Below are 12,676 nucleotides of genomic sequence, written 5' to 3'. Positions count from 1 at the left end.
CTAAAATCAGACTCTGGAGCATCTCGTTGAGGGTCTGCAATGTTCCAATGAAGAGGTCCTGAAAGGAGGGGGAACCGTTATGCTCAGCGCCACAAAGCTGTGGATTATACAAATAATTTATCTTATGGGCTTGAGGCAAGAATCACAGGGAGAAATTCTTTGGCCTGTATTATACAAGAAATCAGGCTAGATCAGGGGTGGCCAACCTGTGGCTCCGGAGCCATATGCGGCGCTTCAGAAGTTAATATGCGGCTCCTTGTATAGGCACCGACTCCGGGACTGGAGCTACAGGCGCCAATGTTCCAATGTGCCCGGGGGTGCTCATCAGGGGCGTAGCCAGGTGGAGGGAACGGGGCACTGGAAAAAAAAGGCGCCAACCGCTGCGGCGCTTTTACTGACAGGGCGGCGCTCCGGGTCTTCGGCACCTTGGCGGCGGGACCTTCACTCGCTCTGCGGGTCTTCAGCGTCATTTCGGCGATGAAGCTTCAGTGCCACCGAAGACACCCGGAGCTAGTGAAGGTCCCACCGCCGAAGTACTGCCAAGACCCGGAGCGCCGCCCCGTCAGTAAAAGCGCCACAGCAGGTGGCGCCTTTTTTCCCCTGCTCCCGGGTGAGTAAAATGAAAAAGGCGCCACTTGTGCTCGGTGGGGGAGCGGCCGCTGCCCCGCTTCCACCCTAGCTACGCTACTGGTGCTTACTGCTCAACCCCTGGCTCTGCCACAGGCTCTGCCCCCACTGCACCCCTTCCCGCCTCATCCCCTGAGCCTGCCGTGCCATCGCTCCTCCCCTCCAGAGCCTCCTGCACGCCACGATACAGCTGATGGGGACGTGCGGAGAGGGAGGGGGAGGCGATGATCAGCGGGGCTGCCAGAGGGCGGGAGGGGCTGGGAGTGGGGGCGGGAGGCTGATGGGGGGCTGCTGACATATTACTGTGGATCTTCAGCAATGTACATTGGTAAATTCTGGCTCCTTCTCAGGCTCAGGTTGGCCACCCCTGGGTTAGATGATCTAATGGTCCTTTCTGGCTTCCAAGTCATAAACCAATAGAATTTATAGTTCAGACCTTGTCCTAAGACAAGGTCTATAAAAATAAGGCCAGATCCTCAATGAGTGCATATTGACATAGCTCCATCAGCGGGCGTGAAGCTACACGGATTCATACCAGCGAAGGGTCTGGCCCATACTTCTTGTGCAAAATAGTTGCTAAATAATTAGCTACTTCACTTATTCAATAATGTGGGTGCCCTGAGCGCAAGAGAAACCATATTTAGCTTTGTTCTGGGCAGTGAATCCTTCAGGAATCTCGAGAAAACTAGCCTCATGTTTCAACTGATATTGGCCTGCCGTGATTCAAAGCTGTGCTCTTGACAATCACCCAGAAAGCCAGATGCATCGTTATATCCCTGCCTCATTTCCATTATAAACCAAAGGAAACTGATAACAGAAAGACATCTGCAGTATAAATGACCCTTTTCTCATAATTGATCTTCCAAATCATCCCCCAAACCTGATGTAATGAATTCATCAATGCCTCCCTTGGGAAGATAACATGCAGCAAAGCCCTTATCAGAGAGTAAGGAAAATGTTATAGCAAAAGAAAGTCCTACACTGAAATGAGATTATTTAACATTAGAAATAAATATCACTTTAATAAATATATCACCTTGTCTTTGCAGGAGTGCCGCCAGCTTTTCTGCTGCCCTAGGCGGCGGAAGGTCCCGCCCCGAAATGCCGCCCCCACAGAGGTGGTGGAAGGTCCCGCCACCGAAATACCGCTGTGGTCCCCACCCTCCAAATTGTAGCGCCCTAGGCGACCACCTAATGGGTTGCGCCGGCCCTGTGTCTTTGCCCTTTACTCCTCTGGGTCTTAGATACTATTCACTCCAATGATTTGGTTAGAGAGAGCATATGTGAGCATGCGGGATGTGAGGCAAATTAAGTGTTCTAAATTCTATTGACTTTGGTAGTGAATTTGGTCCAATGTCTGTAATTTCTCTCCCCTCAACTTTAGGGCCATAAGTGGCTTTTCAGAATTAAAAAGCACAGGCACTGAAAGCTTTAGCAACTCTGACAGTACGGGTCAGATGTTTAAAGATTTGCCACCATATTTACACCCACAATTTGCAGGCGCAGCTTTGCTCCTACTGGTCTTTTCACCTGTCAAGTTGATCACTTCGATGCCAAAGTACTGGATTTAGGTGTGAAATCAGGTATTTCAGGTGCCCACGTGAGCTAAGGTGTAACTGCAAATAATTGCAGGTCAAAAGTAGGGACTAAAGTAAAGTTCAGGCGGAAAATTTGGCTGTATCAAGTGCCGCAGGACCCCAACTTTATTCAGCCCCTTCATGCAAGAGGACCTAGCTGTGGGAGGTGCCACACACCAGAAATACCTGGTCAGTGATCAAACAATAGCCAGCCCCATTTCTGGGGCAAGCACTAAGTACGTTTTCCTCATTCCACATGCCTCATTCTAGCTTCACCACCCAGATTGGGATCCCCAGTAGTTCCCTAGTAAATTGAAAAGGGATGGATCATTTTCATAATTGGGAATGTGGCAGCTACTTGCTGTATGCATGGGACGAATGATCAGGGCCACGTCACCGGGGCTAAAGTCCCCAACTGATACTCCACAATGGCGTTCCATGAGAAATTTCGCTGACAGTGTAGTCACATATCACCAATATGGGCCCAAAGTAAGTAACAGGAAGCCATTCTTGAGTTACCTTTGTGTCCTGGGCGCTTGTACCCCTGATTACTCCTTGCGCCTGCAACGTCGTTAGAAGTGGCAGGGAAAACACGCTCTTGAGGAATGTTCTCAGCAGGACCCTTCTCTGGTGGGAGCCCATGGCCTTCACCACATGCTTTTTGCTGGTAAAAGGAAGAAGCCTGGATTGGACTTTGAGGTGCTGAAGCGTAACGGAGGCATCAGATGGTGAGGACATGAACTGAGGGTTATGCTGAAGGAGCGTGAGACTAAGAGACATCTGGACTATACAAGAGAACAAGATCATGTGAACAGTAACAATGTAGAAGAGTAAGACACTGGCAAAGATTAACAGAATACAGGAAAAGCACGGGAGGGCAGGGATTGGTGACCCGAATAGTAAATCTGACTCAGAAACGCTACAGAAGTGAGTGAAGGAAATGACTCAGCTGACACCTCCAGAAAGAAAATCATCTCAAAATGTCTGCAGAGACTCTTGGCTTTGAATCACATGTGGAGTAAAGAGGATTACAATGTTACTGGGTAGAAAATCATCAGTCAGCCATGCAATAGTCCCCAGCTCCTCCCCAAAGAGTCCTCAGCATCTAAGGAGAAAAAGGCACGAAGTGAGGGACTGCTATTGGCAACTCTGGTCCCACCGAGCATGGAGTGAGAAGCCAGGTGTGAAGGCTGGGCAGTTAAATGAGAAGTCACGTTACCTCAGTTCGATAATGATGGCCATGGCCTGGAGCCGTATGGTGCTGGAGAGAGAGTCCCGGGGTTCTTTCTTAATCATCTCCTGTAAGTCACAAAGGGGCAAACATAGTAAATGAGACACAAGTGCTCCCAGCATCAGTCCTACTCCCTCACACATTCGTTGAGGAGGTTATACAAAGCCCTGGCATCACAGCTAACTCTGGAGGCCTCAAAAAAGGCTAAATTAGCCACAGGCTTCTCCGGAGTCTCCAATAAATCCCCAGCTAAAAGAACATCAGATATTCCAAAAGTAACAAGGAGCCCAGCCAAAACCCAGGATCTTCCTTTCTGATTGAAGAGCTCCCAGATCATGAAGCTACTCAGCCAGTGGTGTTGTCCAAAGGGATCTCATCCGTTTCTACCCAGCCACAAATTCACTCACTCATTTCCTCATCCATCTCTGTCCACTCATCTCCTACTTCCCACCAACTAGCATCCTCTCTCTGTCCATTCACACTAATATTTCCAGTCAATCAGCACTGACCTCAATTTTACACACTGAAATAATTGCTTCAGTGTATACAACAAAGTTCTTTACAACTCTCCAGATTCCATGGACCCTAGCGTGGGTTTAGCAGCTAAGTATTCTCCACAGTTCATCAATCTTTTCCAACCAACAACACGGACCCTGTGTATATTATTTACTCACCACTATGGCTCCGGCAGTGTCTGATGCAAAGTTGTGAATAAAAAAGTCAGGCATGTTATGCCAGTCGATGCTCTTGCTGAGAACAAACAAGAGTCTTAAGAAACATTTTTTCATAATGAAATCCTAAACCAAAATGAGAAAAAATATATATCAGGGTGAAAGGGATTTAGATAGAGAACATCATCGGGTAGAATATTCTACCTTCATTCAAAACCCCTCCACACGGAACACCTGGTAGATAAATTAACAATGTTGCAGAGCAATGAATAGTCAGGATCAGAAATTGTGGTGAGTTGAGGATGATGATGTATCCGGGCAGCACCTACAATATACTGGGCTCTGTCTGCAAACAAAGGAAGACACAGGCCCAGCTCCCAAGAATTGATAGTCTAAGAAGGGTTCTGATGGCTTCCAGCAGAATGTTGGCTTGTGTAGGACCTGACTGTGTGAGCTACTTGTTCAGAGAAGGGTTGGATCAAGGAGAACAAGCAGAACAGCAAAGGGACTCCATGTGGAGGATTCCACACAGGGCCTGTTTTCTGTAGGACAAGTAGCCAGATGTAGCGTGACCATGTGTAATAAATGAAGGGGGGGGCTCCCTTTTATGAACACCCAGCCAGCCAGTTAGCTATAAAGTCCCTCTTGGTGGCTGTTCTCTGCTTGCTTTACCTGTAAAGGGTTAACAAAGTTCCCCAGCTAAAGGAAAAGGGGTGGGCACCTGACCAAAAGATCCAATGGGAGAGCTAAAACTTTTTAAAATGGGGAAAAAACTTCTCTTTGTCTGTGTCTGTTCTCTGGAGATGGGACACGGAGCAGCAATTCTGTGTAAGGCTGGAACCAGGTATGAAAATTCATCTTCCATACCGAGAAAAATCATTGGACAGGGAATGTTTAACTAGACGCGATCAGGTTTATTTATTTATTTTGGCTTGTGGATCTCCTCTGTGCTAACGCCAGATACTACTTTTGTTTTGCTTGTAACCTTGAAGCTGAACCTCAAGAGAGCTATCTTGATGCTTAATTTTTCTAATTGTTTTCTTTTAAGATCTAGCAAAAAGCCTAAGTTCCAGATGTACTTTCTTCCTTTTTGTTTTTAACAAAATTTACCTTTTTTAAGAACAGAATTGGATTTTTGGTGTCCTAAGAGGTTTGTGCATGTTGTTTAATTAGCTGGTGGCAACAGCAGATTTCCTTTGTTTTCTTTCTCAGCTCTTCCCCGGGGGGGGGGGGGGGGTAGGGGGGGGATTTGAAAAGGCTTGAGGATATCCCACAGGGAAGAATTCCCAAGTGCTCCTTCCTGGGTCCAAGGGTTTTTTTTGCATTTGGGTGGTGGCAGCGTTTACCAAGACAAGGTCAGAGAAAAGCTGTAACCTTGGGAGTGTAATACAAGCCTGGAGTGGCAAGTATTGATTTTTTAAATCCTTGCCAGCCTCCACCTTCTGCACTCAAAGTGCCAGAGTAGGGATTCAGCCTTGACACCATGTGTATAAGCGACAAAGCTGGACCCATTTGTTTTGTCAGTGAAGGTCTAAGGGTACGTCTTCACTACCTGCCGGATCGGCGGGTAGTAATCGATCTATCGAGGATCGATTTATTGTGTCTCGTCTAGACGCGATAAATCGATCCCCAAACGCGCTCCCTGTCGACTCCGGAACTCCACCAGAGCGAGAGGCGGAAGTGGAGTCGACAGGGGAGCCGCGGCCGTCGATCCCGCGCTGTGAGGACCCGAGGTAAATCGATCTAAGATATGTCGACTTCAGCTATGCTATTCTCGTAGCTGAAGTTGCGTATCTTAGATCAATCCCCCCACAGTGTAGACCAGCCCCGAGAGAGGAGCAGTCGCCAGGGGAGACCTTGGGTGGAAATGTCTCGTCCTTGAGTCCAACGGATAGTGTGAGGCAGGGGAGTAGCCGGGCAAGAATCTACTGAAACTAGCACAGAGTGGTGGGAAATCCCTGCAAATCAAGGATACCACCAACAAACGGGGCACGAGATCACCAAAGAGTTTGTGGGATGTATCTGGAGAAGGCACCTAATCTGTATAATAGGAGAAAAGCATCCAGAGGCTGGATTGTCTGGAGTAAGTGAAAGAAGAAAGGTTGAGTGCTGTAGGCAAAGGGTTTGAAGAGAAGTCAGACCCTATGTGATAAACCTTCTGGGATGTCCCAGGCTGGGTCAGGTGGGACGGACAGCATGAGGGGACACTAGTTTACAGATTAGATGGAGAAGGTTTATACCTCTTTGTTACTATTGAAGTAGTCAACAGTGTTTCTCCATGATTCCAGCAAGAGCATGGCTCCCTCCATAGCACAGCCATGCTGCTCACGTCCACTTTCATCCGCCTCCCAAATAGTCTCCATGCACGAGATATCTGGGACTAATAAGAAAGAAGGAATGACAGAAAGAAAGAAATTACTACCATTGCTGGTTAAAGGGGAACGAACGCGCTCTGAGGTGTCATTCATGGACTGATTGGTGCCCAAAAGACAGTTCATTTAAAGCAAAGAAAGGACCTGGTCTGTCTGTCTTGGGGTTGTATGCTGCTGCCCATCACCATGGTATCTGGGCTCCTTCCAGCTAAAATCAATGAGCAATAGCGAAGTTCCTAGTGGAAAGCTTGGCGTCACTGGCACTTCTCCCTTTTTGGGGTAAGATATCTCTGCTCTGGGTAGGGTTATCTTTTGTTTGTTGGCTTGATTGGTTTGATTCCCACCGCTTGTTTTGAATAGGGCTAGACATCTATATCCTGCTTGAGCAGGGGAGAAGTGAAGGAAACTGTGATGCTGGTGAAATAAGCCACTGACTCTCAAAGCAAGAGAGATTGGTGTGATCAAAATCAGAATCAAATTGGGGATTCCTTAAAAAACAAAAACAAAATAAGAGAGACCCAGAATGAGGCTCCTTTGCACTTCTATGGAGTTTTTCAGTGGAGGATCTCCAAATGGCTTTTAAAGGTGGGCCGGTATTATTACCACCATTTTTATGGCTGGAGAAACCATGGCACAGGGAGCTGAAGTGACTGGCTCAGTCAAACAGCAGGTCACTGGCAATGCTGGGAATAGAAGATAGTTCTCCTGACTCCAGTCACATCCTCTACCCCCTTTATTTCTTGGATAAATGTTATTGATTCATTACACAATAAATATCTTGTGTTCTCCGATTGGACATGAATGAACACAGACCCAAAGAAATACCAGGACTCGCTGTACTGTATAGGGCCAACCAAATAATAGATTTGTCTGATAGCATGAACATTAGCCAGCCAAATATGGCTGAATAGGACTGGCTGATGCTCTTGCAATTAGGATTCAGTTCACATATCCTGCTTTGCCGCCGTCAGCAGCATGGGAAAGCAGCTAGGAGCTCGTGATGGATGGAACAGCCAGGATAACATCCTCCCAAGGGAAGTGGTGGAAGCCCCATTGCTTAAGTCTGTGGTTTTCAGGTTGGCCACTTATTCAAAGTCAAAGAATTTCACCTTTACACTCACTATAAGAGTTAGAAATGTGTCATTGCTAACAACGTTAGCCCTACAGAATTCACCTGCACGTGTGTTGTGAGAGGTTGGCCAAGAATATTTGACCTTGAAGGGTAAAGGTGTGCAGGGAGTGGGGGAGCAAGATTATTTTTGCTTTAGGTTATAATACAATTTTCAATGCCTCCCGACTCCCTTGATTGCTCTGTGGAATCATCTGGGGTCAAGACCCACTGTTTGAGAAACGTTGGCTAAAGACATTTAAAACTAGACTGGACTAAACCAGGGCTCAGCGTGGGATGGGCCGCGGTGGCCTGGCATATTGGCTTCTTTTTTCTAATGCCTTTTTGTTCTGCAGCATTTAAGCTTTCATTTAGAAACAATGTAAGTCTCTAGCTGTTATTTAAGATTTTTATTACAGTAATGCCTACGGGCTCTCCAAGAGCAGGGCCCTATTGTGGAGAGGCATCAGCTGGGCCCAGAGTGAGTGTGGGGGTGTTTCCTTTGCACACTTCTGGGTGCAGAGGCGTGGCCACACCTAGGCCCCATTTTACTCCCTCCCCATTCCTCCTTATGGTTCCTGAGAGAGATGTACCTGCCAGAGCAGTGGAAAGAGGCCTTAGTGTAATGAGAACCAGGCTCTAGGATCCAGAAATAGGACTCCCATTCCAACCCAGGTATTGGGCTAGTCAGTCATCCCTAGTGTTGTATTGTTCTGCCTGCTCCAAGCAATGACTTCACTACAAGGGTAAGAAAGAGAAGGGAGAGCAGTGTGTGGTGGAGAGAAATAGAAACTGCCCTTCCTCTTCCAGCAGCCAGAGGTTCCCAGAGAAATACAGGCTCTGGGGGCATCATCACCTCCACCAGTGCTGGAGAGCCTTAGAAATACAGGGGTCTGACCGTCACCCGGGTCTAGTGTTTGTATCAGGGCTTGTAAGTATTGTGTTCACACTGGGGATGGAAGGACCTCACGGAGATCCAGCATTTACCAAACTGGTCCTGATTCAGGAACACTGTCTCCTGTCATTCCAGTCTCTGGGAGATTCCGGGATGCTTAGTACTAGGACTGATTACTGCTAGCTCATTATTTATTTGCCAAGCTCCAGCAGTGATCTCTGCCCCCCGTGCAGAACAGAGGGCTGCCCTCGAGCTGCATGCAGACTCAGCCATGGAAGAGCGCCGTCCACCCACTAGCAAAGCCATGCGGCCACATCTATTTGTTCTCCCCTCCTCCACTTTTTCCATGTTTTCCCCCCCACTCTTTGTGCCTTGTCTTCAGTTTCCCCTAAGTGGAACACAAACCCAAGAGCCTTTGGGATCACTGCAAATCTTTGAACACATGGGGGTTGAGACTGAGTTTACCTCCCTTCATTCCCACCCCTTAGCGCATCCTTAGCCTTTCCTTTTACCTGTAGTGACAGTTCGGGGATATCGCGTCTTGCCTCTCTTTGCTTTTTGGCAGATTCGCTTTAGACACCTTAGGATGGGCCCACTCTGCTTAGGAACGACCTTGGTTGGGCCATCTTGAGTATCTTCTCGAGCCAGCTCCGGCTCACGCTGACTCCCACTGGAATGTTCCTCTCTTCCCAAGGTGGACGTGCCCTCAGCAGCCGCGTCCTCCTCCTTCTCCTCCCTTGGCAAGCTGTGCACGTCCATTCTGCAACAAGTCAGGAAGGGGGGCCAGTTTTGTTTCAGTCGATCTTATTGTCTGTGGGACAATTTCCAGCCTGAAGCTAGTGAGAATGTGTGCGTCGTCCTCCGGCTAAAAATGTGAGCCACAGACAGCAGAGCCCGAGAACTGGGGCCCAGATCCTCAAAGGTATGGAGTTTCCTAACTTCCATGGAAATCAATGGCAGTTAGGAGCTTAAATACCTCTGAGAATCTGGGCCTGGGACCCTGCACCCCCTGCCAATCCCCCCACCAAGTGTATCTCTACACTTGCAGCTGGGGGTGTGATACCCAGCTCGCATACACATATTCGCACTGGCTTGCTAAAATAGCACTGTAGCAAGGATAGCATGGACAGCGGTGAGAGGGGCTAGCCACCCCGAGTACAACCCCACCCGGACCGTATGAGTACGTAGCCCAAGCCACTGCCTGAACTGTCGCAGCCACACTGCTATTTAACACGCTAGCTTGATGACAGCTAGCGCAGGGATGTCTCCTCAAGCAGGGAATCGCACCCTGCTTGGTCCTGCCTCAGCGTAGGGGGCTGGACTTGATGATTTCTTGAGGAGCCGTCCAGCCCCACAGTTCTGTAATTCTACAAAATGAGAAGTAGCTGGGGCCAGATTAAAGGTTGGTGCCAGAACCTCAGTTGAGAATTGCCTTCCTTTTTAACATGTAAATGCTCAGCTGTAATGAATCTAGTTCTTTTAAATACAGAAATAAATCCTCGACTCAAATTAGCAAAGGTTTGGGGGTTCCTTTTGGAACTTTGTTGTTTTAATAAAGTCAATAAATATACTCAAAACTATGCAAAGGATAAGCAGTGTGGTCTAATGGTTTGAGTATGGGACTGGAAACCAGAAATAGATTTTTCATCCTGGCTTTGCCACTCACTCACTGTGTGATGCTGGGCAACTCATGTCCCCGCCCCGTGCCTCAGTTTCCCCATGTACCAAAAACGGATGATACTGACCCTTCTGTACCTCCCAGGGATGAGGAAGTTTACTTAGTTAATGTTTGTAAAGAGAAAAGAGGCAACAAAACTAATCTGACACAATGACGGCACCAAGAGTGGAATTATAAAGCACCTAAAAATCCAAACAAATATATATGTATCACAATATTTGCCAACCCAAAATTCAGTTATGGTGCTTCTAAAAAAACCCACATTGAACACTGTCCATCGCATACGCGTTTCATTTGAATAACACATTTGTTGAGTCAGATCCGCAGCTGCTGGAAATCAGAATACTTCATTCAAGTCAATGGAGCTGTCGATTTATAGCAGCTGAAGATCTGGCCCATAAAACCCAACACATTTTAAGCCCAAAGTTTACTTGCTTTAGAAGTTGGGACTCTTAACTAATTTCACAATCATTGGTTTCCTCCAATACTTGAGCTATGAACAAAGATGGAGAAAGAAGTTCACAAAGCTAAGATTACAGGCTTGATGGTCATCAATCAATATCACAATATACTTCTTAGTCTAGTGGGCAACACAAAGTTTAGCTGTATTCAAGATATCACATTGTGCTCCAATATTACTTAAATCCTCTGTCAAAGATTTAAATTTTAATCTACATGCTTGCGCTCAGGGGAGGCTCTAGCTTTTTTGCCGCCCCAAGCACGGCAGGCAGGCTGCCTTCGGCGGTGCGCCTGCGGGAGGTCCGCCGGTCCCGCAGATTCGGCGTACCCGCCGCCAAATTACCGCTGAATCCACGGGACCGGCAGACCTCCCACAGGCGCGCCGCCGAAGGCAGCCTGACTGCCGCCCTCGCAGCGACCGGCAGGGCACCCCCCGCGGCTTGCCGCCCCAGGTACGCGCTTGGAGCGCTGGTGCCTGGAGCTGCCGCTGCTTGTGCTCCACTGGAGACAGCAGGAAAAATTACAGCTCTTCACATTCATTGCAAAATTTCATTGCACTCTCCAAGGCTCTGGATTTTAGTGGGATGTAAGAGGTACATGACTTTTTGCTGACCCTCAGCCCGGGGGAGAATTGCACCCCCAAAAGCATTAAAGAGCATGTATATGTATTTCCTCATTCCTTCCTAATCCTGGAAAATTTTAAACATTGAAATGGGCAGCGCAAAACCAAAATGATCTGCCATAGTGGGGAAAGGAAATGTTATTCTTCATCCAAGATGGAGAATTATGGAGAATCAACTTGAAGGCAGATTTTAAGGGCCATGTCTCGAGCCCAATTGCTGCCTCTCATGCCAGCTGTGACGGTGAGGCCACAGAATGGGGATCAGCTTCCCTAAATCTCCAGGAACTGAAGTGGAAATCCCCTACTGTCCATTCTGCACCTGGAGGAAATAATGCCACAGCAAAGAGCCTCTCCTTTCCACACTCTGCTGCCGGGACAGCAGGAGCCATCTTTTTATTGGGCCTATATCTGGGCCTGATCCAAGCCCATTGAAGTTAGTGGGCGACTCCCCTGATTGTGTCCTCTGGGGTCTGTGCGTATGGAGCTCGTCTACAGATGAATGGAGGCCTGGAACAGAACCCACTTCCTTTCATTCTCCACTTCAGGGACAAGGACCCTGTGTGAGATCCTAGAACAGGGTCCCAGAGAGGGATCAGCGGAAGAGACTCCCAGAGGGGGCAAGTCTTTCTAGGGATCTCAGTGATCTCCGGAAGTCCCTGCTGGGTTAATGAAATATAACCTTAACATGCAGCCTTATCAACTCTGGAGTTATTCCCTATCTGCCACAATTTTTACAGCTGAACTAAAGAATTGAGTGTAAGAGAGAGGTAGGGCACAAGTAGCCCCTGATCAGATAGCTGGATTCCCTCCTGGATTCTGTTAGGATGGCACTTTTCATGCCAGAGCGAGAGAGACATAAAATGGAACAAAGGCCCAGATTCTCAAAGGTATTTAGGCTCCTAACTCCCATGGATTTCAGTGGGAGTTAAGTGCCTAAATGCCTTTGAGGTTCTGGGCCAAAAAAACAAATTTAATTTGGTGACCCTTTTCAAACAGAATTTAAGCAAAGTGGGTCTCTGTTGGTCAGAGGTAGGACAGCCATGGGGAGTAAGAAAGCCCACTTACTTTTTTCCCCTCAGTAATAGATTAGATCTTGGATCTGAAATCGACTTTAGCCACCACAATACCCAGCCTCTCCTTCTGTCCAAGTAAAAGCAACTGACACTGAGGGCCAACTGAGCCAGTGTTCAAATCACAGCATAGTGAGGTCACACTGCAGCACTTATGTCATTGTTGCCATGAACACGGGCAGGTAATAAAGGAAGGACCAAGGGTTGTTAACCATATAAGCGACATAAAATATTATGGAGGTGCCTGGTGGCGACTCCAGTTAAGGTTAAGGTTTTGTCTAAAATAGGGCATAAATTCCTGCTTTTCCCTATGAGCAGGTGGTTAACCAGTATGGATTAACCTTTACTCTGACCTTTACTCAGTCA

At 47.7% G+C, this 12,676-nt stretch overlaps 1 protein-coding gene across 3 annotated transcripts in view; it reads left to right on the top strand.

Annotated features, from left to right (window-relative positions):
* The window catches only part of LOC135975968 (glucose 1,6-bisphosphate synthase-like), a 316,498-nt gene that overhangs the window by 224,289 nt on the left and 79,533 nt on the right, over positions 1–12,676 (top strand). For 2 of the 3 annotated variants that reach the window (XR_010593193.1, XR_010593189.1), the window contains exon 1: positions 4,928–4,950. The exons of the other annotated variant lie outside the window; for it this stretch is intronic. The gene's annotated coding sequence lies outside the window, so the exon portion shown is untranslated. Of the gene's footprint in view, positions 1–4,927; positions 4,951–12,676 lie in introns of those variants that run through there. 3 annotated transcript variants of the gene reach the window in all.

The sequence above is a fragment of the Chrysemys picta genome, chromosome 16 (genome assembly GCF_011386835.1).
Source record: "Chrysemys picta bellii isolate R12L10 chromosome 16, ASM1138683v2, whole genome shotgun sequence".
In the NCBI taxonomy this organism is placed as follows: domain Eukaryota; kingdom Metazoa; phylum Chordata; order Testudines; family Emydidae; genus Chrysemys; species Chrysemys picta.
The sequence above is the reverse complement of the archived record's forward strand: the minus strand, read 5'-3'. Positions and strand labels throughout refer to the sequence as shown.